The following is a 26995-nucleotide window of genomic DNA, read 5'->3' as shown; positions in this document are numbered from 1 at the left end:
AAAAAAAAAAGACAAAAGTTATTCACAGTAACACCAGAAATAATAAGACATATGAAAGCAAATGTTACAAGGATGTTTGAGACCTCTGGTGAAAATGTCATTCTTATCGACAGATGTGAGGGAAGAACAGAATAAAAAAGATTGTATTCTTTAGGCAAACACATAGATAATCATAGAAATTGTTAACAAAACTTATAAATAAAACATATGTAAAGATGTTAGAGATTTGTAGAGAATGATTACCTCATCATTGAATATGTATTGTCGGTGTTAGGCTAGAATTTGAAAAAGGAAATCATTTTTTTAGGATGTGTTAACCTGAATATGATGTTTTAGAACTGCATAATCCTTTGTATGTAGTCTTTATTTGCTAGCATTATATCAATCAAAAAAATAACCAGAGGATATGAAAATGATTAAAAGAAAATAGACTCTGCTAATAGGTCTCATAGAAAAACAGATAAAAGTTTTGAGTGTGCCTTGTTTGTCCAAGAAAATCAACTTATTAGCATTAAAAATACCAAGTGGTATTTATACTTCTGTGGCACTTACAAGGTTTGTGGTCATGGACCATTATTAGCACAAGTCCTGTTTCTCAATGCCTTCAGCTGTGAAGTAATTGTCCTTCCCTTATGCTATTATTATAATGACTATATGAAATAAATTAAAAGTGCTTTGAACAGTGTGCTTTTTAAGTGCGCAGTAAATTTAACCAGTGGTTTGTAGCAACTATTTTTATTTCTCTTACTGAGATGCTAATTGTTTTCCATTATTGCGTAAAATGAAATGTGCATATATTCAAAAATTAGTTTGGATAGATTTACTGAACGCTTTATCATAAAGTTAGTTAAGAGTCAAAACAACCCCTGTAATCCGTATTGTAGATTTTATTATTTTTCAAAGTAACAAAGCATGTCTTGGATAGTTGCGAAATCACTCAAAAGGACATCCTTTCCCCCTTTAAAATTTCATCTGTGTTCTGTGACTTTTTGAACAGTTTGTTAGTTAATTCAAGAAACATTTGTTGAGCATTTAATAAGTTTTAGACTCTAAGGATATGGGGCGCCTGGGTGGCTCAGTCGGTTGAGCGTCTGACTTTGGCTCAGGTCATGATCTCACAGCTCATGAGTTTGAGCCCCACGTCGGGCTCTGTGCTGACAGCTCGGAGCCTGGAGCTGGCTTTGGATTCTGTGTCTCCCTCTCTCTGCCCCTAACCCACTTGCATTCTGTCTCTGTCTCAAAAATAAACACACAAAAAATTTTTTTTTAGAATCTAAGGAGAAAGTTGTGAATCGCTGAACATGAAAACAACATCCCTTTAACATTAAGACAACAGGATCCTTACTGTTGTTGAGCTTTTATGACTGCTATGGGGATGGGAGGTAAATATTTGTTTACATATGGTAAGTGCTATCCAGGGTCCAGAATAAGATACCAATGGAGCCTATAGGAAGGTCATCTTGCTCACTCTTAGCATTTTGGATAAACTGATGCCTAAGTCAAGCCCTAAAGAATACATGAGCTTCTTTGGGGAAGAACCTATAGATTAGTAGACCATGGCTATACAGAAAGCTTATTATAGCCACACAGAGGGTAGGTCAGCCCCTCAGAAGGGGATAAAACTTACTTATGTTTTAGTTGTCTTTCAGTGTGCACTTTTTTGGCAAACACAGAAATTTCTCATAAATATGGAGCTTACCTACTATGTAAGATGCACTTTAAATTTTATTTATTTGTTTGTTTATGAGTGCAAGCAGGGGAGGGGCAGAGAGAGGGGGACAGAGGATCTGAAGCCGGGCTCTGTGCTGGCAGGCTGACAGCAGCAAGCCTGATGTGGGGCTCGAACTCACAAACTGAGAGATCATGACCTGAGCTGGAGTCGGGCTCAACTGACTGAGCCACCTAGGTGCCCCTGAGGATGCACTTTTAAGGTTTAAATAAGCTTTTTATATATTTGGAAAGATTTTTGAATGGAGTTGACTTTTGAGAATGGTTTTTAAAATATTGACATTTTATATCCATTGAATATATTACATTTCATTATTATTTACTCAGTGAGTTGACTGCTTGCATTGAGTGATTTTTATTTATGATGAATAAAGATAAATTGGTAATAGGTTAATAAACAATAAGTAGTTTAACATGAACAAGTTGATACATTTACTATGGTATGTTGATGGCTTTTCTTATATATCTAAGGGTAAAAAATGATCAGCCCTGAGTTCTAAAAAATTGTGTTTCATTTCATGTTTAAATTGTTTTGTTCATTTTTGGTTTAGAGATCCTCTCGAGTAATTTTCCATCAGTGTTAATGAGAATAGTATTGGCAGTTTCCAGGCTTATCATGGTAAAGCAATAGAGGTTTTTAGAAATATCCTTAGTACTTTTTCTAACTGTTTAATATTTGATGAGTAAACGGTGCGTCTAGTTAAAATACAAAAATTATTTCCCTTAATTGGATCAAATTGATGGCCCAGTAATGATTAAATTGCCTAATGGGCTGATGGTTAGAAAAGCTTACTTTATGGGGCACCTGGGTGGCTCAGTTCGTTAAGCGTCCGACTTTGGCTCAGGTCATGATCTCCTGGTTCATGAGTCTGAGCCCCGCATTGGGCTCTGTGCTGACAGTTCAGAGCCTGGAGCCTGCTTCGGATTCTGTGTCTCCCCTTCTCTCTGACCCTCCCCTGCTCATGCTGTGTCTCTCTCTGTTTCTCAATAATAAGTAAACATTAAAACAAAAGTTTTTTTTTTTTTTTTTTTTTTTTAAAGAAAAGCTTAATTTATGAAGGGGGATTTCTAAGTGCAATATACATTGATATTGCTTTGGAGTGGGAGGCACATAGGTTGGAAATAGAGTGTATTTTAAGTTCAATTAAAGAAAAAGAATGTGAGAGAACTTCTTAAAATATGAAGCCCTATCTAATATCAAAAGCTTTTAGGACTTTAAAGGCATTGTAGTTCTGTATTTGATGTCCATTTATTGAGAAAATGGGGCATGACTGAAAATACTATGAATTCAGAAACACCACTACCTATTTAGGTAAAATGTCTTATTGGATTAAGCAAATACATTTTGATTTTTTTAATGTTTATTTATTTTCTGAGAGAGAGTGAGAGTGAGCAGGTGAGAGACAGATAAAGAGGGAGACACAGAACCCAAAGCAGGCTCCAAGAGCAAAGCTGTCAGCACAGCTGGAACCCATGAACCACGAGATCATGACCTGAGCCAAAGTCAGATGCTTAACTGACTGAGCCACCCAGGAGCCCCTCAGCAAGTACACTTTAAAATAACATATGCAGTTGCAAATATGTGTGTATGTATTTACACATATACCTGTACATACGTATACAAAGACATACATTTTAAGATGTGTAAATTATTCAGTATACAGACAGTGCTTTTAGAATGTTTGGTGCTTTTCCTGATTTCTTCCTGTAATCCATAATATTTGGCTTGCGGATTGGTAACCACTGAATTATGTGTTGGGAATTTCAGGGAGAATTCTTAGAGCATGGAGTCTTTGTGAGAAGAGTTAGTGAAATAATATTAATGAATGTGAGTCACTCTTTCTCTCTCTCTCTCTTTCTCTTTCTCTCACTGTGTGTGTCTTTCTTTCTTTCTTGACAAGGGAGTGGCCTAAATAAAATGCTTTATAAATTGTACTTGAAGTGTTGTGAATAAAAATGGAGTGAAGGACGTCAAAATAAGGCAGGGAGGATTACTTCTTGTAGTGTTATGTATAAGGTAGTGACAAACTGATTTGCATTGATATATATGGAAAGGGGTCCAAAAATTTGGAGAGAAAGCCATAGCAGGCCTTGGTGATGATATATTTCACATTGCCAGTAAAAGTCTTGTAACATTGAGATTAAGTTCCTTAAACCTGGAGAAACATGGGTATTTTGGATAACTTAAAGAGACATTGAGGTTTTGGGCTATCAGCATTTCCTTTTTTTTTTTTTTTTTTTTAAGTTTATTTATTTTAAGAGAGCAAGAGAGCATTCAGGGAGGAGCAGAGAGAGAGAGACGGAGAGAGAGAATCCCAAGTAGGCTCTGCAATGTCAGCGCCGAGCCCAGTGTGGGGCTTGAACCTGTGATCCATACGATCATGACCTGAGCTGAAATCAAGAGTCAGCTGCCCAACTGACTGAGTCACCCAGGCTTCCCTGGGCTATCTATATTTCTATTAGTTATTGAAAGTTAGTAATTTAGAATGTATAATTAGCATCATGTAGGATTTGGAGGTACCATAGTTTCTAGAATATTTTAAACACTGTAATGTAATATTTTAATATTCTTTATTGGCTAAAATTTCCACAAAAATTATCTAATATGAAGAAACTTAATTGAGATATTTTAGTATATGTGATAACTTTGTATCAAAAGGAAAAAAAAAAAACAGTGCCATGAAATTCATACAGTGTGGTTTGTGTTTAAAATAAATTCCTAGGGGCGCCTGGGTGGCTCAGTCGGTTAAGCGTCCGACTTCGGCTCAGGTCATGATCTCGCGGTCCGTGAGTTCGAGCCCTGCATCGGGCTCTGTGCTGACAGCTCAGAGCCCGGAGCCTGTTTCAGATTCTGTGTCTCCCTCTCTCTCTGACCCTCCCCTGTTCATGCTCTGTCTCTCTCTGTCTCAAAAATAAATAAACATTAAAAAAATTGTTTTTTAAATAAAATAAATTCCTAAAACTCATTCATTCAATAAATACTTTGAGTTACCTACCTCCTATATTCCAAGCAGTGCCCAAAATCATGGAGACAGGGTAGTGATTGAGACAGAGTTCATCATCTCATGGATCTTTCATTTTAGCGGACAAAGACAATAATTTTGTTACATTGGTGATACACGCTATAGAGAATGTGAAAATAGACAAGGTGATAGTAAATGACACGATAGTTCCATTAGATTGGTTTGATTGTAAAGGCCTGTCTGATTGCCGAGTCACAAGAAGGAGCGAGCCATCGGATGTGTAGAGGAAGGAGCAGTGTAGGCAGACAGAAGAGACGGTGTGAACACTCTCAGTTGGGGATGAGCGTGGACAGTTCAAGAAAGAGGCTGACATGGTTGGAGTCTAGCACATGAGGGTGTTGAGACGAGATGAGATTAGAGAGATAGGCAGGGGCCAAATCATCAAGGGCCTTGCAAACTAGAGTTAGAGATTTGGTTTGTATTTTAAGTTCAGTGGAAAGCCATCCGATGGTTGTGAACAAGCGTGTTACATGATTTCTGTTTCTAATTTTTGTGCTGGTTGCTGCAGGGAGAGGAGATGGGAGAGGACAGAGAGGACAGTAGCTTGAACTGGGGTGGTAGTAAAGTCAATCAAAGTGGCTGAATTCAGGTTCTTTGCCAGATGGAGGGCAAGAGCGGAATTAAAGCTTTTGGATTTGAGTGTATTGTTGAGATGAGGAAGGTTGGTGGAGAGCACTGAGAAAGGAAGGTATTAATATTGAATTCTATTTTGAGGAAGGTTGGTGGAGAGCACCGAGAAAGGAAGGTATTGATATTGAATTCTATTTTGACTGTCCAGGTTTGTGACATCTGAGTAGGGATGTCAAATATGTGGCTTAATGTTAGCCTGGAGTACCAAGGAGAGGTCAGGTTCAGCGACATAGACTTGAGAGTCATTGGGTGGTGTCACAGTCACAGGTTTGGGTAAGAATCATCAGGGGGATTTGTAGTTATAGAAGACAAGGGGTCTCCAATCAAGCACTTCCTGCATTTAGAGGTTATGCATCGGGGAGCATGACTCAGCAAAGGTGACAGTTCTTTTGTCTTCCAAGAATATCAGAATCTTTCTTAGAATCCTTATTGTCTGAAAAACTGGAAGAATGGGCTGGGTTTAATATTTCAGAAGGCGTATCAGAGATTATAAAATGTGCACACTTCATCTGGTTGCCTTTAAGTGGTAAAAGTTGAAAAGTACAGGATGAGCCCCAAAATAAAATCACACTTTTGGAAACTATTTAACAGATGATTGTATTTGGGAAAAGTAAGGAATGTGAAAGGAACAAAATAGTTGTCAAAAGTACGAGCGATGAAAGCAAAGATATAATTATAGTCATATTTCTTTTGTGGGAGAGGAACAAAAAATGAAACTAATGGAAAACTCCATCCCAGAAATAGAAATACTTGAGAGGGAGAAGAAGATTGATTTGGAAAGAAAAGGAGGGAAAAGAACAAAAAAGACAAAGCCACGAGGCTCTTGCATGGATTTAAATAATTAGAGGGAAAGGCTGAACTTAATCCTTGTGCTCTGCCTTAACAAACTGCAGGAATAGGTAAGACATAAGCTCATTAGTGTGTTTTAACACAGAGTGATGACTTCCATAAAGGTCAAAACCACCATCCTCCATGTGTACAACAGCCTACCTACCGAAAAGTAAGGTTAAGGTGGCTGTTTGGCTTAAAGACTTCAGTGCACTGGTAAAACCCCGGAGGAATAACTATTTCAAACAGTTTAAAAGTATTTGCAGTAGAATCGAGTCCCTGGGGAGTATAAAGTGATGGCTTGGTTCCGAAGAAGTTGAGAGCAATGTAGTACCTTTAAATCCCAATAACCTCAGTTTTGAAGCTAGTTTTTAGTTTTAAAAAAGTACTCTGATCAAAAAATAACACCAGCATTCTTCACAGAGCTAGAACAAACAATCCTAAAATTTGAGTGGAACCAGAAAAGACCCCAAATAGCCAAAGCGGTCTTGAAAAAGAAAAGCAAAGCAGGAGGCATCACAATCCCAGACTGCAAGCTATACTACAAAGCTGTAATCATCAAGACAGTATGGTACTGGCACAAGAACAGACACTCAGATCAATGGGACAGAATAGAGAACCCAGAAATGGACCCACAAACGTATGACCAACTAATCTTTGACAAAGCAGGAAAGAATATCCAATGGAATAAAGACAGTCTCTTCAGCAAGTGGTGCTGGAAAACTGGACAGCGACGTGCAGAAGAATGAACCTGGACCACTTTCTTACACCAGACACAAAAATAAACTCAAAATGGATGAAAGACCTCAATGTGAGACAGGAAGCCATCAAAATCCTTGAGGAGAAAGCAGGCAAAAACCTCCTTGACCTTGGCCGCAGCAACTTCTTACTCGACACGTCTCTGGAGGCAAGGGAAACAAGAGCAAAAATGAACTACTGGGACCTCATCAAAATAAAAACCTTCTGCACAGTGAAGGAAACAATCAGCAAAACTAAAAGGCAACCAACAGAATGGGAGAAGATATTTGCAAACAGCATATCAGATAAAGGGTTAGTATCCAAAATCTATCAAGAACTTATCAAACTCAACACCCAAAAAAACAATCCGGTGAAGAAATGGGCAAAAGACATGAATAGACACTTCTCTAAGGAAGACATCCAGATGGCCAACCAACACACGAAGAAATGCTCAACATCCCTCATCATCAGGGAAATACAAATCAAAACCACAATGAGATACCACCTGACACTGGTCAGAATGGCTCACATTAACAACTCAGGCAACAACAGATGCTGGCGAGGATGCGGAGAAAGAGGATCTCTTTTGCATTGTTGGTGGGAATGCAAGCTGGGACAGCCACTCTGGAAAACAGTATGGAGGGTCCGCAAAAAACTAAAAATACAACTACCCTACAACCCAGCAGTTGCGCTACTAGGCATTTATCCAAGGGATACAGGTGTGCTGTTTCGAAGGGACCCGTGCAACCCCATGTTTGTAGAAGCACTATCAACAATAGGCAAAGTATGGAAAGAGCCCAAATGTCCATCGATGGATGAATGGATAAAGAAGATGTGGTATATATATACAATGGAGTATTACTCGGCAGTCAAAAAGAACGAAATGTTGCCATTTGCAACTACATGGATGGAACTGGAGGGTATTATGCTAAGTGAAATTCGTCAGTCAGAGAAAGACAAAAATCATATGACTAAACTCATATGAGGACTTTAAGATACAAAACAGATGAACATAAGGGAAGGGAAACAAAAATAATATAAAAACAGGGAGGGGGACAAAACAGAAGAGACTCATAAATATGGAGAACAAACAGAGGGTTACTGGAGGGGTTGTGGGAGGGGGAATGAGCTAAATGGGTAAGGGGCACTAAGGCATCTACTCCTGAAATCATTGTTGCACTATATGCTAACTAATTTGGATGTAAATTTTAAAAAATAAAAAATAAAGCTAAAACAAAAAGTAAATAAAAAATATTCTGGAACTCATGGTGAGAATTTCAGTGTGAAAAGAGTATTCAGAAGCTATTGGGACCACTCAAGTATAAATTTAGTAATTGCTTCCTTTCAAAAGGCCGAGCTTTTTCTTTATATATTTTTTTTATATATTACAATGATGCTACTAATGCATTTAAGTCATTCATTTCTTCAGGAGCAAGCAGTATCATTTCCTTAACCAATCAGATTATTCTTTGTGGTAATCATTCATCCATCCCTTGACCTTGGACACACGTTCCCTTATCAACTCTGCTACCCTCTGGACACAGGCTTAGTGCTGGGTGCTGGCATAGAAGGATGAAGAGGAGAATCCCTGATCTCAGGAGCTCATGGTTTCTTACAGTGACCTACTGGTTCAAAGATATCATAGAGGATTCACACTCCTTTGAAGTTGTGTCCTCAGTTATGACTATGTGCTTTTTTCCATCAGATTAATAGTGAGGTCTGTGATCAAAAAGAAAAAAAAAAAAGGAGTAATAATGGTTGACCTAGGCTCTCAAATAATACTGTGTAACTGGGAGACCTAGTGTTGTTCTTGGTTTTGTTTTCTTCTTAAGGAATCGAAATTCTTAACCGTGACATCATTAGTTCCTTTGTATTTGCTTTGGGGTTTCCATCAGCCCGAGAGGCCAGTGCCACTGCAGCAACGTAACAGGGTGAATGAGGCTAATTTATATATATATATAAGAAAAAAGTCATTTTGTGACATTCACTATTCTCTTGTTTTTGTACCGTAGGTGAACCTCTGATTGTTAAACTGTTCAACGTTTATATGAATGCACTTAGAGGTATCTTTCCTGGTTAAGATTATGACTGCTTAAAGTACAATTCTTAGAGGGTTTTTTTTTATTTGCATAGATCTACATAGATTTTGCTCTAAACTCAGGATTAGTCTTAGCTTAAATTCTTAAAATGCTATCGCCTTTTCTGTTTCCCCCTCTTTATTCTGCTGCTGGAACTGAGAATTCCCATTGATCAGAGTGGTTTTATCCTAATGTGGCTCCTAGAAGGTGACCTTCTGCTAGAGAGAAGGGGGATGATGAGACTTGCCCAAATTTGAGTACGGAAGAAGAAAAGTGTAAGATTTGAGCCACAGAGGGTTCATAATAAAGAGAAGGAGTGGTACAAAACAAGGTCATTAGGCTGGGGTCTTTGAGCATGCAGCGTCCTTCAGAAATGCAGTGGAAAATTCTCAGCCCTGCGATGACACTTTGGTGTGGTGGAATTCTGGGCCAGAAGAGATTTTCTGAGGGACCCGTGATACTTTTCACACTTCCATTAGTTCAGTCATAAACAGTACTGGCTGGATCTAAGTATAGTATCCCTGAGTGGTGAGTTACGCCATCTGCTAATAAAAAGTTTTACTCTTTGACATGTTCTGCTAAGTTTTTATTGTGGGTTGTGAATGTTTAATGTCCTCCTAGGGGCTTTTAGGAGAATATGTTTTCACAGCACATGTGGTGCCATTATCCTGTGAACCAAACTAATGGGTTTTAATTACGCCAAGGCTGCGGATCCTGGGGCTGCTGACAAATCCATAATGTGTTTGAAAATTGCTAGGATGGAAAGCACAGACCAGAGATTTAACCCGGAACAATGTCTGGAAAATAATTTCCTTTGCAGAGATGCTGCCTATTATTTTTATTTCTCAAGTTGAAGAATATGGTTGACTCAGGCGGCATTCACATCTCCATGGTGGAGGGGAGAAAGGGGATTCTCTTGATATCGGGAGACCCAGATTGCAGGCCAGGTTGTTCACTTCACTTTCTGTTTGGATCTGAACAAGTCACTTGATGTTAAGTACTTCGTGGAGCCTTGGCTGTAACACAGGTAAGAGCTATATACCCTAGGGACTTACTGAAGACTATTGACGGAACCCAATATTTCAGTAATTCACGGACAAACAGTGGAAATTTGAGAAAGCACCTCGGTGTTTGTTTTGGGCAAGGGGGTTTAAGGGAAAACAAACAGAGTCGTTAAGGGTTCTCTGCCTGGTTGGGACTCTGGTTGATTTTGTTAATATTTTCCCCTTTGATTACTATGACAGCCCTCTCATATTCTGTATTCCCTTAGTCTGTTAAACATGGCTGCCTGGAGGGGGGTAAGTTGTGCCTTGTTTTGCATCCCATTTGACATATAAGTATATGTAATTTTGGCCTTTATCTGATCTCTTAGTTCTAAGGATGGGAGAGGATGAAACATTGCCCTTGTTGCTGAAGTACTGAATAGAGCTCTGTTCTGCTACAAACTTTTCAGCGGTCATATATGTTTGCTGACTGTCATGGGTTGTTAACAACTCACAAAACAGAGGTCTTGGATGCCGACTTAGGCAAAACACTTCTATCCTAATTTTCCTGGTAATGCTCCTATAATTTGTCATGGGATGGTTATACTGATGGTAGGGAATTAATTGATGCCAGCAGGGCTATATGTTGACTTTTCCATTTTTTTTAAAAATACTTCTAAACTTTCTGCAGAGTCCCAGCCTAGCTCCCTCGGTGCTGACAGGGCATCATGCCATCCATGAGGTCTGTTGAGTTTTCTGCCTGTCAGTCCTAGGTGTAACTGAGTCTTTGTAATTGTCTTATAATAATTGAAGCGAATTTAATGGAAAAGTACTCATTAAATGTTTTTGGAATTGAATTGATAAGGACTCTGTTCCCCAAGGGGAAGGGAGGGGGTATGCTGTAAGTGTTACAGGAAATGTGGATGTTGTGTCATATGGCTTTGATTTAAACATATGCCAACTTTGTACTGACCAGTCGATTGCCTTACATGCCTTAAACACCAATAAATAGAATCAAATAATTAACGGATTAAAAAAAAAACCCTATAATCTCAATTAAAATTCTACTTGGAGCCTGAAGAAAAGACCTCTGCTTTTCTCTACCTTATACATAGCTGAGAGCTTCCACCATTGAATACATACTTCTTATCTCTGTAAAACTCAAGCCTGCAGATATTTAGAATTTGTAGTTTCTTGTCCTCTCAAAAGAGATATACATATTGTTTATAGCATACTGTTTGTTAAGGAATTCAAGACAAAATGTTGTGGTAAAGCTATTGCAGGAACTCTATTTAATATGGATGGTAGAAAAGATATTCCCAGTCACCATGGGAAACAATTTGTAATCTTCATAATTCCAGAACTTTCCAAGTAGTTGATATGTGCTAAAAAAGTTAAGTAGCCCTCTTTGCTAAGATCAGAGCTTCCTTGTTACAATTAGAAATGTTCTTATTTAGGATTTTTCCCTCGTATTTTTAAACAGTACTGATTTCTTAGTAATGAGGTTGGTATTTTCTTCTAGAATTTTCTTAGTTTCTTATGTTTCTAATCTTTATGGAATTAATTTTGATATGAGATGGGAGAGTTTTGTATTATATTTTTTTCTTTGAATAGGCAGTATAATTGCCTGGCACAGAATTTAGAAGATACAGTGACAGTCTCCTTCCTACCTCTGACTGATATGAGTATCACTATATTAAAGTTCCCGAGAGTTTAATTATTTAGTAATTAAAAATATTATGTAGTCATTTGAAAATGGCTCTGCGGTTGTCCTTTTAAATTCTATTTTTATTTTTTATTTTTATTAAGTTTCTTTTATTTATTTTGAGAGAGACAGAGACAACGTGAGTGGGGAAGGAGCAGAGAGGGAGGGAGGGAGAATCCCAAGCAGGTTCTTCTCTGTCAGCACGGTGTCCAGTTCAGGGCTTGATCTCACAAATCATGAGATCATGACTTGAGCCCAAATCAAGACTCGAACACTCAACCGACTGAGCCATCCAGGTGCCCCTAAATTTTATTTTTAGAAGAAAACTTGTGTTTATGTGACCTGAAAACTTTATGCATTCATGGTATCAAATACACGTATGTACCTAATCCTTGCTTCTTCCCACCAGACATATAAATTAGGATAGTATTTGCAGTCATAGGGAGTGTAGAGGTTTTGTCCAGTTTTTAAAGCTGCCTCAGGGATGATTCGGATACATTTGGTGTGTGCTCTACTTTATATGACTGACATATTGCTTGAGAATATAGACTCCCGAAGCCGACTCCACGTATCTTTTATCCAGCTAGATATTCATACCCCATGGCCATTTTTTCTGTGTGTGTGTAAATCTTACGCGAGGGGTAAGAGATCTGTTTGTAGGGAAAATCTTGACTTAATAGAGTGTTAGTGGTGTGGGAGGGATATAGATTGTGCCCGTTCTATCTCTGTACCTATAGTGGACCTCACTTTACAATACAGTTCTGAGTACAATATAATTCCTTTATAAGAAGTAGCTACAAGTACATTACATGGATGAGTCGCACTTTCAAAACATGCCCTCTCTCCTGCTTTGGCAGCGTTCATTCCTTACGGGGAAGATAATACGATGTTGAGGAAGGCATGGTGGACTGGAGGTCAGGAGACTTGGACTTGCCTCCACCCTCTTTGCATTTTGGGCACATCCCTTCATCAACTTATTTTCTTAGGTGTAAAATGCCAGTGATCGTTCATTTTCCTCATCCATCACAATTGTTGTGAGCGTCACATAAAGTACCTAAAGTACGTTGACAATACGTAAAGGACCACACAGATGTAAATTGCTGTTAGGGAAAGAGGAAAACTCCCCTCTGCTGTGTATGTGTTCTGTCACTTGGGCTTTCTGATTCCAAGGCTATTTATTATTAGATCGTTCTGTGCATCCCCAAGGTCATTTGGCTATCATCTTAGGGCTTCTTCCATTTCTATGTGTGGGGAACAGACCACTAAAGGAAAACCCAATTTGGTTTGCTGCGTGCCAAAACGTAAAATTTAAGACCTAGAAGTGTCCAGAATACATTGAGTACTGCTGCTAATCAATATGAGAATGACAAATACCCTAATAGAAAACAAAAGGGGCGCCTGGGTGGCTCAGTCGGTTAAGCGTCCGACTTCAGCTCAGGTCACAATCTCACGGTCTGTGAGTTCGAGCCCCACGTCGGGCTCTGGGCTGATGGCTCAGAGCCTGGAGCCTGCTTCCGATTCTGTGTCTCCCCCTCTCTCTGCCCCTCCCCCGTTCATGCTCTGTCTCTCTCTGTCTCAAAAATAAATAAACGTTAAAAAAAAAAATTAAAAAAAAAAAGAAAACAAAAAAGATGCACAGGAATAGGGGTTTCATAGAACAGGAAGTACAGATGAACCATGATACTACGAACACGTTATCAGCCGTATTAGTAACTGGGGACCTGAAAATTAAAAACACAGTAAATTACCATTTTACAGATTGGCAGTATCGTTGTGGGCAAGAATTTGGAGTGGCAGGAATTTTCGCCCACTGCTGGCAGGAATGTATACGGGAAAACTGTAACTAGTAAACTCGAATATGTAGGAACACTGTAATTTATTTCACTCTTAGGTACATACTTCAGGAAAATGTGTGAGCACAAGGAAGCACATATAAGAATATCTGTTGTAGTATTGTTGATATGAAAATAATTGGAAATAGCATCAGAGTAAACAAATTGAGCTATAGTTATAAGCAGGTTAGAGCAATAAAAAATGGATGAACAACATGTATTGCCATCAATCAACATGGATGGATCTCAAAAATGTACTATTGCACCACCAAAACAATTATGAAAGAATATATAATCCATGTTTTTAATTATTTAAAGGGCAAATGCCAGCAACCAAATTTAAACAATATATTGTGTAGGTTACAGAAATTTGTGATAATCTTATTTAAAAAAGCAAGGGAATGCTATTGGGTAAAGGTACACAGGGACCTCTAAAATCACTCATAATGTGTATTTTGTTTTTTAGTTTTTTTTATTTCAGAGAGACAGAGACAGTGTGAGTGGGGGAGGGGGGGAGAGAGAAGGAGAGAGAGAATCCCAAGCAGGTTCAGTGCTGCCAGAGCAGAGCCCCACACAAGGCTCAAACTCACGAAACCATGAGATCATGACCTGAGCCAAAACCAGAGTCAGCCGCTTCACCAACTGAGCCACCCAGGCGCCCCACTCATAATGCGTATTTGAACCTACTTGATGGATTCATGGGTTGGGTGTTTATTTTATTTAAAACGTATTTCTTTACATATGTTCTTTTGAGGATATGCTACTTATTCAGTAAAACTATGAGGGCCTAGAAGATAATGGTGGGAGCCTAGTCTGCAGACTTTGGCCATAGAGGAAGTGTTAGCAATAAATAAAAAAGTTTCTTGACTATTTTACTAATGCTGCCCTCATAAATGGAGGAGGAAGTGTGTGGATGAAGACACTAATGACTCACAATTAAACCGAGGCAAGAAACTTAAAATATTTATAAGACTGGGCTATGGAGTAGTCCGTTATAATCACCTATAGTAGCGGATAGGATTAAAAGCCATTTTACTAATTTTCTGGTCATGTGTGTACATCTATCAAGACTAAAATGTGGGCCTTCTGAGTTCTAACACATTGTTTCCTCTGTATCCATCATGCCTTAATATGATGATTCATTACAATAAAAATATATCATTTAATGAGTGGAGAGATAATTTTGACTTCTTTGAGATATACGGTTTTACCCCAACACTTTCATTAACTTGAACCTAAGAAAAGAGCAATCCTTTGGGAGCCATGTTGAGTTTAATTTCTCTATAGTTTTTTCCTTATGATAAGATACCATTTGTCTACTGTACTTGAATCCAGCCAGTGTTTTCTTTTCTACCTTAAAAGCTTTAAAATAGGGGCGCCTGGGTGGCTCAGTTAAGCGTTTGACTTCGGTTCAGGTCATGATCTCACAGTTAGTGAGTTTGAGCCCCATGTTAGGCCCTGTGCTGACAGCTCAGAGCCCGGAACCTGCTTCAGATTCTGTGTCTCCCTCTTTCTCTGCCCCCTCCCCTGCTCATGTTGTGTCTCACTGTGTCTCCAAAAATAAATAATAAAAAAATTATTTAAGCTTTAGACTAGTAACATTATTATTACTTTTTGCATCACTTGGTATATCGGGAGTTCTGTATTCTTTCACTTAGTGTTTACATCGTGAGGAAGCATCCGAAGTTCAGAGGGTTTTGGTGATTTACCCAAGGTCCCACGGTAGCTGAGTTGAAGAGCTAGAATTCTAATCCAGTTCTAACTACAACACAATGAATTGTCTTTAGCAGGAACTAAATGGTCAACTCAACAGTGAATGTATCTTGTGTTCTTCAGTGGAAAAGCAATGTGGAATGCTGGTCTAGATTTTCATAGTGTAATGGTGACAAGGTCATATGGAACAGAGGTAGAACTTCCACAGAAATTCTGAAATTGCAGTCATGAATATGTTCAATATGATTTTAGTTTCTGTGTATATTTATTGGTTTATTTACTTATGGAACTTTGTCATCTACCTTATTTATTAAGCTCATTTGTCCTTTGTTCCTGTTTTCCATCTGGGAGCATTCTGTCAAATTTCATGGCTCCTGAAATGTTGCGTGCTTTAACCCTAGAGTCTGCTTTGTTCCTTCTGATATTTATACACATTCTGAGAACTCCTGATCCCAGTACTATATACAGTGTAATACCGCATTATATATTATATGTAATATATAATATTTGTAAAATAATATATGTATAATGTAATATAAATAGATATATTTGCAAGTTATATTTGTACTATTAATAGTTACGTTGAAGTATGAGCCTTCCGTCAGCTGTACTGTCTGCTCAGTATTATTTGTCCCTTATTGTGGTCTGTAGAATAATAGACTTTTACTACTATCTCTGGTAGTGGTCTCCACTCTAAAATGTTGCCTCTGGGAGGTACAGGCAATTCAGTGGGTGTGGGAAGATAATAGAACATGTTTTTGTATTATTTTTATTCAAAAACAAGTAAGAAAGAAACCAGATTTTATCAACAAACATGGCACAGTTTGAAAGTCTTGCAAGATTAATCCTGAAGATGAACAAGAGTTCCACAGTTAGGATTTGTTTGATTTTAGTGAATCATAACACAGTATCAGTTTAGTAGTTACCTATCTTACACGAGTTCCTAGATGAATTGGCTTAATAAATCTAGGGAAGCAAAAATAAGATAAAAACAGAGAGGGAGGGATGCCTGGGTGACTCAGTCGGCTAAGTGTCCAACTTTGGCTCAGGTCGTGATCTCACTGCTTGTGAGTTCGAGCCCTGCATTGCGCTCTGTGCAGACAGCTCAGAGCCTGGAGCCTGCTTCGGATTCTGTGTCTCCCTGTCTTTCTTCCCCTCCCCCGCTCATGCTCTGTCTCTCTCTGTCTCTCTCAAAAATAAATGTTAAAAAAATTAAAGAAAAAAACAGGGAGACAAACCATAAGAGACTCCTTAAATACAGGGAAGGTGGGTGGGGCATGGGCGAACTGGGGGATGGGCATTCAGAAGGGCACTTGTTGGGATGAGCACTGGGTATTCTGTGTGATGAATCACTAAATTCTATTCCTGAAATCATTAATAAAATAAATAAATGTCAGATGCTTACAGCAGCAACAGGCACAGAGTAGGGGGCAGCTGAGTGTTAGCCATGATGATTATTTACTATAATTACTATTAAATATTCTAGTTCTATCTAAATTAGCTCAAAAAGTGAACAGTTGTCATTTCGGTATTCTGTAGAATACAAATTGAAAACTATCCTCGCAATGTAGGCACAAATAAAAAGATGAAAGTAAGAGTTGGTATTTTCACTTCCACAAACTCTTTAGCTTCCACAAACTCTTTGCCAGCTAGCTGTATTATGAGGTAAAACAACAGTAGTTAGATCTGATAAGAAAACGGTCAAAAACACTCAAGTCAATCAGAACATTTATTTTAATTACAAATCTTATCCTATGGTTTACTTGTTCCTTGAGCCATATAAACTAGTCAGAGTATATAGTCATCACAGTGAGACTTTTCAGAACTGAACTATTTATTTAGTTAAAGATTTTTTTAATGTTTATTTTTGAGAGAGAGAGAGCGAGAGAGAGAGCACACGCAAGTGAGAGAGGGGCAGAGAGAAAGGGAGAGAGAGAATCTGAAGCAGGCTCCAGGCTCCGAGCTGTCAGCACAGAGCCCACAACGGGTCCTGAACCCACAGACTGCAAGTTCATGACCTGAGCCAAAGTCAGACAAACTTCAACTGACTGAGCCTCCCAGGCACCCCTCTTTTTCAGCTTTAAAAGCCTTTAAACAAATTACTTTTGAGATTAAACTTCACTTGAAACCAGCCTTTCATAGTATTGTATTACAAATTTTTAACCCATGATTTAAAAAACCATGAGCCATATTCAGCCGTATTACATTGATAACCTGAGCAAAATTTGTTCTGTTCAAGTAAAGTAAGTTATAGAAAATGTTTTAGCTTGATTTGTAATATTTTATAATGTATATTAGTACTGGAGTTCAGATGTATGATGAAACAGTATTTTAATACGTTCTGTTTTGTAATTTATGTTCAAAATATTTGCTTATGGAGTTTGTGGTAGGCTCCATTGATGCCACAGGTACCTGGGTCCTTATCCCTGTAACCTGTAAAGGCATTATATGGCAAAGGGGATTCTACAGATGTGGCTAAACTGAGCATCTTGACATGAGGAGATTGTCCTGGATTAGTTGGGTAAGTTCTGATTGGAATTAGAAGTATCCTTCTAAGAGGGAGGGTCAGAGAGATTTGACTACGGAATGGGAGAAGAGGTTGTGGTGAATGAAGATTGGTATTGGAAGGATATGCTTTGAAGGTGAAGTCAAGGAATACAGGTGATGTGTAGCCCCCGAAAAAGGCAGGGAACCCTCCCTTCGGTGCCAGGAATACAACGTTGCTCATATGTTGTTGTTGTTTTTTTTTTTTTTTTTTTAATGTTTAGTTTTGAGAGAGAGAAAGAGCACTAGCAGGGAAAGGGTGGAGGGAGAGAGAGAGGCAGAATCTGAAGCAGGCTCCAGGCTCAGAGCTGTCAGTACAGAGCCTGATGCAGGGCTCGAACTCATGAACTGTGAGATCATGACCTGAGCTGAAGTCAGATGCTTAACTGACTGAGCCACCCAGGCACCCCCACCGTTACTCGGATCTTGATGTTAGCCTAATGAAACAGATTTCAGGTTTCTGACCTCTATAGCTGGAAGAGGATAAGTTTGTGTTGCTACTGAATTTGTAGTAATTGGTTAAGCAACATTAGGGAAGTCATACAGGGTATACAGTGAGAGAGGTTTGGAGACCAGTAATCTCTACTCCAGTTTCCAACTTGATGAAATGCTCTTGCTTGAGGTTACAGAAATTAGGTGTTTTACACCATCGCGTTTTAATTCATTTTTCTTCCTTCAATGGCTACATATTGATTTTTATGAGATCCCGATATTCCACTTATAACACAATTTTCAGAAGTTCTTTTGAGAGGTGTCTGGGTGGCTCAGTTGGTTGAGCATCCAACTCCTGACTTCAGCTCAGGTCATGATCCTGAGGTAGTGGGATCGAACCCTGCATCTGGCTCTGTGCTGAGTGTGAAGTCTGCTTAAGATTCTCTCCCTCTCTCCTCCTGAACTTTTTAAAAAAGTTTAGTTCTTTTGAAAGATGATAATGAATAATTTAATAGGAAAAACCAAATTTAAAAATCAAATTGAGAAGGCAAAAATGTATTTCATATTTCAGCATGAATTTTCAAAGGCAAAAATATGTTCAAACAGGCATCCTTGAAAAATAAATCTTCGTTTAAGGAGCTGAGTTTTTACACTGTTTTTTGAAATGTGTTCATGGCTAAAGTTATATATGTAAAAAGGAGTGCTAGCTTTGCGGGTGCTCAGATTCCCAATTTGAATTTGAGCATTCTGTGATAATTGAATTGTTAGTCCATTGAGCATGCATCAATTCAATGTGAGCTGTTTAAGTTGGTTAGTGTTTCAGGCGTATCATAGACTGGAAAGGTTTGAGTAGTTTCACGCTTAAAGATGAGAATGTTTTCTTCAACAGAGATGGAGACTTTCCTCAAGTCCTGATAAATTATGTGCTTACTTTTCACTGGCGGTTATGGCCTGGTGCTCTGCAGGAAATGAGATCAGTCTAACGAAGATGTATTTCAGCAGGCACCGAAAACTTAACTAGATCGTTCAATCTTTAAGCAATTATGGGTATAAACATAAAGTGTGGTTAATGGGGGTGAAATTAATATAAACTGGGATTAGCTTGTAGAAAATAGATGGATGGTTATTTTAATGGACGTTTTTATCATTAAATCTTTTTACTAGGATGAAACGTGTCATCATTCGTTCAATTTTATTATGTTATTTGCCAAATAAAAGATTTACAAGTGTGTAATTTTATCACCAAAGAATTTACTTCTGTAAAGGTCCAACAAATTTTTCAGGTTAGTAACCTACCTATGAATGGAGTAGGTGTGTATGAATCCATCTAATTTCCTGCAAGAATGGGTCCTGAAATAACGTAATTAAATTCTGTGCAGAAAATTTTGATTTTTTAAGTGTTCTTCAATCTTAAAAACATTATTCTTAAAATCAGCATGAATTAGAATTTTTAAGGCTTCACAGAAATGTTAGATTTTGCATTGTTTTAACATATTTACCTTGGAAAGATCACATCTACCTTATTTAAAAATCTTTAGTTAAAAATTTAAAAGTAATACAATTTAAAAATATTTCTAGGGCTTAATTACAAATATTTTTTCAGTGGTTCATTTGCAATGAGATGGTATATGTATCACAGAATTGTTTTTCTTTAATGGGCCTTGCCCATGGAGCACAGACAGTACTATTCAGACTTTTCAACAAGATATATCACAAGTGAAGCATAGTGGAGGGTAAGGAAGTCTCTAGGTTACTAAATAGTGAGAAAAGATGTGTTGCGTACAAATATGCATCATACAAGGCGGTTTGAGTCAGAAGGAGATGCTGCACGGATGTACTACTTGAGCTTGGCATTGAAGGATGAGTAGAAATTGGACAAAGGACAAAGATGGGAATAGGAAATAGGTTTATGAAGAGTAGAGAGTTATCCAATGTAGCCCAATCGTAGTAAGCATTAAATATAGGCTGGAAACTTAGGTTGGATCTAGAATATGGACACCAGGCAGGGAGCTTGGATGTAATTTACTAGGCAGTGGGATTTACCCCCTAGTTTTATTGAGGTTGTAATTGACAAATTAAAAAAGTGTATATATTTAAGGTATAAAATATATACGTATAAATATATATCTATATACACATATATATCTCACATATATGCACACACACATACACACACACATTGTGAAATAATTACCACAGTCAAGCCGTTTAACACGTCTCTCACCTCTCACAGTTAAAATTGTTTTTTATGTGGTGTGAACCCTTGAGATGAACTCTCAGCAAATTTCAAACAGGCAATACAGTATTGTTAGCAGCAGTTACTGTGCTGTACATTAGATCGGCAGAATTATTCATCTTGCAAAACTGAAATGTGGTGCCCCTTGACCAACACCTCCCCATTTCCCCCTTTTCCCTAGCCCCCAGCCACAGTCATTGCGCTACATGCTTCTGTGGGTTTGACGATTAGAGATTTTACCCATAAATGAAATCATGCAGAATTTGTCTGAATCCAACTGATTTCACGTGACATAATGCCAGGTTCACTGATGTTGTCACAAACCACAGGATTTCCTTCCCTTAAAAAAAAATATTTTATCAAAATTATTTTTGATAGAGAGAGTGCACGAGCAAGTGGGGAAGGGGCAGAAGGGGAGAGAGAGAGAGAGAGAGAGAGAGAGAGAGAGAGAGAGAGAGAGAGAGAATTCCAAGCAGGCTCCAAGCTGTCACTGCAGAGCCCAATGTGGGGCTCAAACCCACAAACCATGAGATCATGACCTGAGTGGAAACCAAGAGTTGGACACTTAACCGACTGAGCCACCCAGGTGCTTCCCTTTTTTTTAAAGGCTGAATAATATTCCTCTGTTATTCCTCTGTTTGTATTTTATATATTATTAATTTTTTATTCAAGTATAATTTATAATACCCATCCCAATAATAATGTTCTATTTTGTGTGTGTGTATGTATATACATCATATTTTCCTTGAAAAATATACAGGGAATGGTTACATTGATTTTTGTCATTTTATTTTTTGTTTTATGCCTCCTCTTTTTTGTTGTTGTTTTTGTTCTTTTGTTCCTTAGTCATTTCCTTCTTTTGTGTAAAATGGTTAGTGTGCCATTTTGAAACCTCTTTTGCTTATTTTTTGCTATGTATTTTTAAAAAAAATTTTTTTTAACGTTTATTTATTTTTGAGAAAGAGAGCATGAATGAGGGAGGGTCAGAGAGAGAGGGAGACACAGAATCTGAAATAGGTTCCAGGCTCTGAGCTGTCAGCACAGAGCCTGACGCGGGGCTCGAACTCACGGACCGCGAGATCATGACCTGAGCCGAAGTCGGACGCTCAACCGACTGAGCCACCCAGGCGCCCCTGCTATGTATTTTTTGAGTCATGTTCTTAGTAGTTACTCTAAGAATTGAAATATGCATTATTTTAATTTATTGTAACTCATCAATGTAACTTCACAATATACTTAAGGTTAATACTAATTTAATTCCAGTAAAATAAAGAAACTTTGTTTCACATAGCTCCATTCTTTTTGTACTATTTTAAAATCATATATCAGTGTCGTAAATCCAATTATACAGTTTTATAACTGTTTCTTTATATAAGCTTATGTCTTTTTCCACCTTTATTGAGGTATAATTGACATAACACTGTTGTGTAAATTTAAGGTGTACAGGATGTTGATTTGATACACTTATATATTGCAAAAAGATTGCCACCATAGCATTACGTAACACCTGCATCACATCACATAATTACCCGTACGTTTTTGCGGTGAGAACATTTAAGATCGTCTCTCTCAGCAACTTCCAAGTATATAATGCAGCATTATTAACTATAATCACCGTGCTGTAGATTGGAGCCTCAGAATTTATTCATCTTAAACTGGAAGTTTGTACTCATTGATCAGTGTATTATCTTTTCCCCACCCCCTTGTCCGTGGTAAGCACCATTCTGGTCTCTGAGTTTGGCTTTTTTAGATTCGACATATAAGTGATACGCGGTACTTGTCTTTGTTTGACTTAGCTCACTTAGCATAAGGCCTCAGGTTCAATCCTGTTGTTGCAACAATCGTGTTGTTGCAAATGGCAGGATTTCCTTCTTTCTTACGGCTGAATAATGCTCCATTGTGTATGCCCCACATCTTCTTTATCCATTCATTCATCGATACTTAGATTGTCCCTATATCTTAAATATCTTGATAAATGCTGCAGTGAATATGGGAGTGCAGATCCTGTCTTCACTTCTGTTGCGTATATACCCAGAAGTGGAGTTGCTGGATTGTAGGGGATTTCTATTTTTAATTTTTTGAGAAATCTCCATACTCTTTTTCATAGTGGCTGCCCCAATTTATGTTTCCATCACATGTAAACGTATTCCCTTTTCTCCACAATGTTGCCAATATTTGTTATTTCCTGTCTTCTTCATAATAACCATTCTATCAGGTGTGAGGTGATGTCTCATTATGGTTTTTATTTGCATTTTCCTGACAGTGATGTAGAACACCTCTTTATGTACCTTTTGGCCATTTGAATGTGTTCTTTGGAAAAGTATTCAAGTCCTCTTGCCCATTTTTGTTAAAAAAATTTTTTTCAATGTTTATATTTATTTTTGAGACAGAGACAGAGCACGAACGGGGGAGGGGCAGAGAGAGAGAGGGGGACACAGCATCCGAAGCAGGCTCCAGGCCCTGAGCTGTCAGCACAGAGCCCGACGCGGGGCTCGAACTTGTCAACCGCAAGATCGTGACCTGAGCTGGAGTCGGCGCTTAACCGACTGAGCCACCCAAGTGCCCCTCGTCCATTTTTAAATTGGATTGTTTGTTTGCTGTTGAGTTGTATGCGTTCTTCATACATTTTGGGTATAAATCCCTTATCAGATAAATGTTTTGTCTTTTCATTTTGTTGATGATTTCCTTTGATGTGTAGAAGCATTTTAGTTTGATGTAGCCCCATTTATTTTTACTTTTGTTGCCTTTGCTTCTGGTGTCAAATCCAAAATCTCATTACCAAGACTGATGTCAGGTTTTCTTCTAGGAGTATTCTGGTCTCAGGTCTTGCCTTCATGGATTTAATTCATTTTGAGTTAGTTTTGGTGTGTGGTGCAAGAGGGTGGTCCAGTTACATTCTTTTACATGTGGCCATCTGATTTTCCCTATATAGCTTATTGTTGACCCGTTGTATATTCTTGGCTCCGTTGCTGTAAATTAATTGACTATATATGCATAGGCCTATTTCTGGGTCTCTGTTCCATTCTATTGATCTACGTGCCTTTTTTTTTTTTTAATGCCAATCCTGTCCTGCTTTGATTACTGTACCTTTGTCATCTAGTTTGAAACCAGGAAGCACGATGCCTCCAGCTTTGTTATTCTTTCTCCAGATTGCTTTGGCTTTTGGGGGTCTTTTGTGGTTCCATACAAATTTTACGATTGTTTGCTCTCTTTCTGTGAAAAATGCCATTGGAATTGTGTACCCAACGTGGGATTGGATCCCACAACCCGTGAGATCATGATCTGAGTGGAAACCAAGAATCAGATGCTTAAACGACTGAGCCACCCAGGTGCCCCAGAAGAACACATTCTGATTGCCCCATTTCAAGGTTGTGTTACTTTTCTGCGTTTGGCTTTTCTTTTTTTAGGAACTTGCCTGGACTAAATCTGGGTAATATGTCTCCTCCGTGGTGTTTTAACACTGATGTCAGTGCTCAAATTTTTCTCTTCATTCTTATTTTTATTTCAGCCTGGATTCCTGTAGGTTGCCCTGTTCGTGTGTAGCATAGAGTTAGGGCAATGGTTGCACATGCATACTTTGAACAGTAAGGTTTCTGTCCTCAGCACGTGGACTTGTGTGTGGGTGGAGAAGTGCGTGTGAAGTTCAGGCCATTTGAACCCTGCTTCAGATTTACTTTCTGCTGGGTCCTTTGTGTCTCTTTGTGCGCGCACTACTCAGAGTTAGCCAGGAGTCTCTGAAGAGCTTGGGACTATTTTGCATGCTGGCAGCCTCACTCAGGAATGTATGGAGTCAGACTAGAAGGGCTGTTGGGTCTTCCTGGAAAGGGTCACTTTCACAGACAACGTAGGGTACGTGACATCTGCTCCAAATCAGATGAGCTCCCTTCTGTGATGTGGCACAGCTGCTCGTCCTTACAGAGGACAGATGCTTGGGCCACACATTGTTTTTGTTTTAGTTATCAGTGTATACTTGCTATCGTGACACTGCCACATGCTTTCTACATATGTGATGAACATATATGTATTTTGCTAATCCTTAAGAATATCTCTTTGGTGCAGAGTGAAACTTTGCTCCAAAATAATTTATGGTGACTTTCTTCTTGGGCTTGTGTATTCATCCATTTACTTACGTATTTACTCCAGCTGTAAACTCTGAATTGAGTGGGGACCCTAGAGTTTTTTAATGGATTTCTCAAATTGGAGCCCAACTTCCTGGAACATCGTCATGTATTTATAGGACTAGAAATTATATGCTTTAAATTCGAATAACATAATGGGCCAACACCTAGAGTCTGGAGAGTTAGGCTTTGATAAAGATTGTGACTGATAGGTGTTTGACTTAGCAGTGTTCAGAAGTAGGGGGCTATATCCAGTGAACCCTTAACAGCATGTATGGTTTTTAAGATACCTTCATATTGAGTCTTAATTCATAGCGGAAATCTCTCTTTTGGTTTCTTTTTGAGTGTTTTGCTTTCAAAATATCATGTACTTGTGTTCTGCCCAACTATGGCTCCCACTCAAGAGGTGAGAGCAGACTCGACCTGAGATCATATTCCTGGGTGTTATAAAGTAATTGTACAAATAAGATAGATTGGCGTATCTACTTAATATTGTGTTTAAAGGACATTGTATAAAAAGATAACGTGCCAGTGGGTGAAATGAACACCCGAGCAAATCATATGAAACCCTATGAAGTCACTCGGGATTTTCATGATAAACTGCTGAATTGGTAGAGCTATGGCTCTTTGTAGTGGTGATTTACATTAATTACCAGTCATTTAAACCTCCTAAAAGATCCTTCTCCACCTGGACCCATGTTGTCAAGAACGCCAAGTGCAATGGCTTGAGTTTTTCTGAAGAGATTCAAAGCCTTTAGACCCCGGGAAACCCAGACATAATCAGTTTTATCTGTTAGGATCGCATTTAGCCTTGTCTATTACAAAGCTGAAAATTAGTTTACATAGGATAAATGTTTCTTTCTCTAAGGCAATTGCATGTTAATCTTTGGTGCAAAGTGGGATGAAGGGAAAAAGAATATGACAAGAAAAACTACCCAGACCTGTGAACTCTCATAGAAAGGTGTGAAAGTCTTGTAATAACCACATTGGCAGGCTGGGGATATAGTGAAGTGTTATGACTGGAGTTTTGAAGACATATAAAGAGGAAAAAGTGAACCAGGATTTTTCTTATATCCTGCTTGATAATCCCTTTTACAGTATTTCATGTAAGTCAATGGGATACAACACCATAATTTTATTGGAATGGTGGAATATGTAAACATTTTAAAGAATATTATTCCCCATCTGGTAGGTGAAATTTTGTCTGTTTCCTGTTTCTACTTGGCAGCTTAAAAAAAAAAACAACTTTATTTTTTGGAGAAGATACATTTTGGTACCTCCATAGTTCATGGAGAAGTTGACCCTCCGTGGTTACAGTCCCTTGCCAAAGGCCACTCAGCAGATGGGTAGCTGAGCAAAAACAAATCTGTCTCAACTCCAGACCATCTGCTCCACTCTAAAATATACTGTCTTCACATTTCTTGATAGAACGTTGGTTCTTCTCTTAATTTACATCTCTGCGATTCTGAGCTTTCTATCTGATTTAGGCTTTTCTTAAATTAGGCAGATAAAAATGATAGTTTATTGGCATTTTTCGGTTTATAATGCGCTGATCTTCTTATTTGAACCTCAGAACAATTCTCTGAAATATGAAAAGCATTTTGCCACTTACACAGATGGGAGAGCTCAGACTGATTTACCTACGGTCCCTTGGCTAGCTACGCCCTGGGTCTGAGCGCCATGTCCTCTGATACAGTGTCTTGCTCTTTTTCTTATGCTTTCGAACTGCCATGAGCTAACATCTCATTGATTTTCAAAATACATTTTGTGATATCTGAGTTACCCCACAGGTTATGTGGAGCACACTTGGAAGTCACTGCATAAAGGTGAAGAAGCAACCTGTCTTTGTGTCAGGAGTACTGAAACAGAAGCGAAAGTGGAGATCTGTCATTTGGGCTATAACTACCTACATCCCTGTAGGCAGAAACACTTGGAATCAGAGGTTGAGGTCAACTCATTGAACGGTGAACACTGTGTGTTGTAAGCTAGCACATCAGGCTGGTCAAGCGGTGGCTGGGGGGGTGAGGGTCCAAGTTGAGTGACCGTGTTACATGGCAGAGAACTTGAACCAGTCTTCAGAAGGCATATGATACATGTAGATTCTCTAGCAGTCTTGGAGGAGCCTATATGGATAGGCTCATAGACAATGATCTCTAAGACATATTAGTAATTTAAAATACATAGTTTGGACAAAGGGAGCCCGTTAATGGGAAAAGCCATTCTGTACGCTTCTGTGTGAGCATATGTGTGAGTGCACAACAAAAGACCTGGAAAGGGGCACAGCCAAAAGGTCATCATCCATGCGCTGACACCTGGGAGGAAGGATAAGGGAGAATGAGTATCATTAAATTTGGGAAGAGAGAGCTTTCAGTTTTTTAGTATTGTTTGAATTTTCAACAAGGAAAAT

General features: G+C 38.5%; 1 protein-coding gene across 2 annotated transcripts in view; it reads left to right on the top strand.

The window, feature by feature from the left end:
- Positions 1-26995, top strand: part of RYR2 (ryanodine receptor 2) — a 754822-nt gene that overhangs the window by 233426 nt on the left and 494401 nt on the right. The gene's annotated exons all lie outside the window — the stretch shown is intronic.

Source organism: Panthera uncia, chromosome D2 (assembly GCF_023721935.1).
Source record: "Panthera uncia isolate 11264 chromosome D2, Puncia_PCG_1.0, whole genome shotgun sequence".
In the NCBI taxonomy this organism is placed as follows: domain Eukaryota; kingdom Metazoa; phylum Chordata; class Mammalia; order Carnivora; family Felidae; genus Panthera; species Panthera uncia.
Note: the sequence above shows the minus strand (reverse complement) of the source record. Positions and strands in the feature narration are given on the sequence as shown.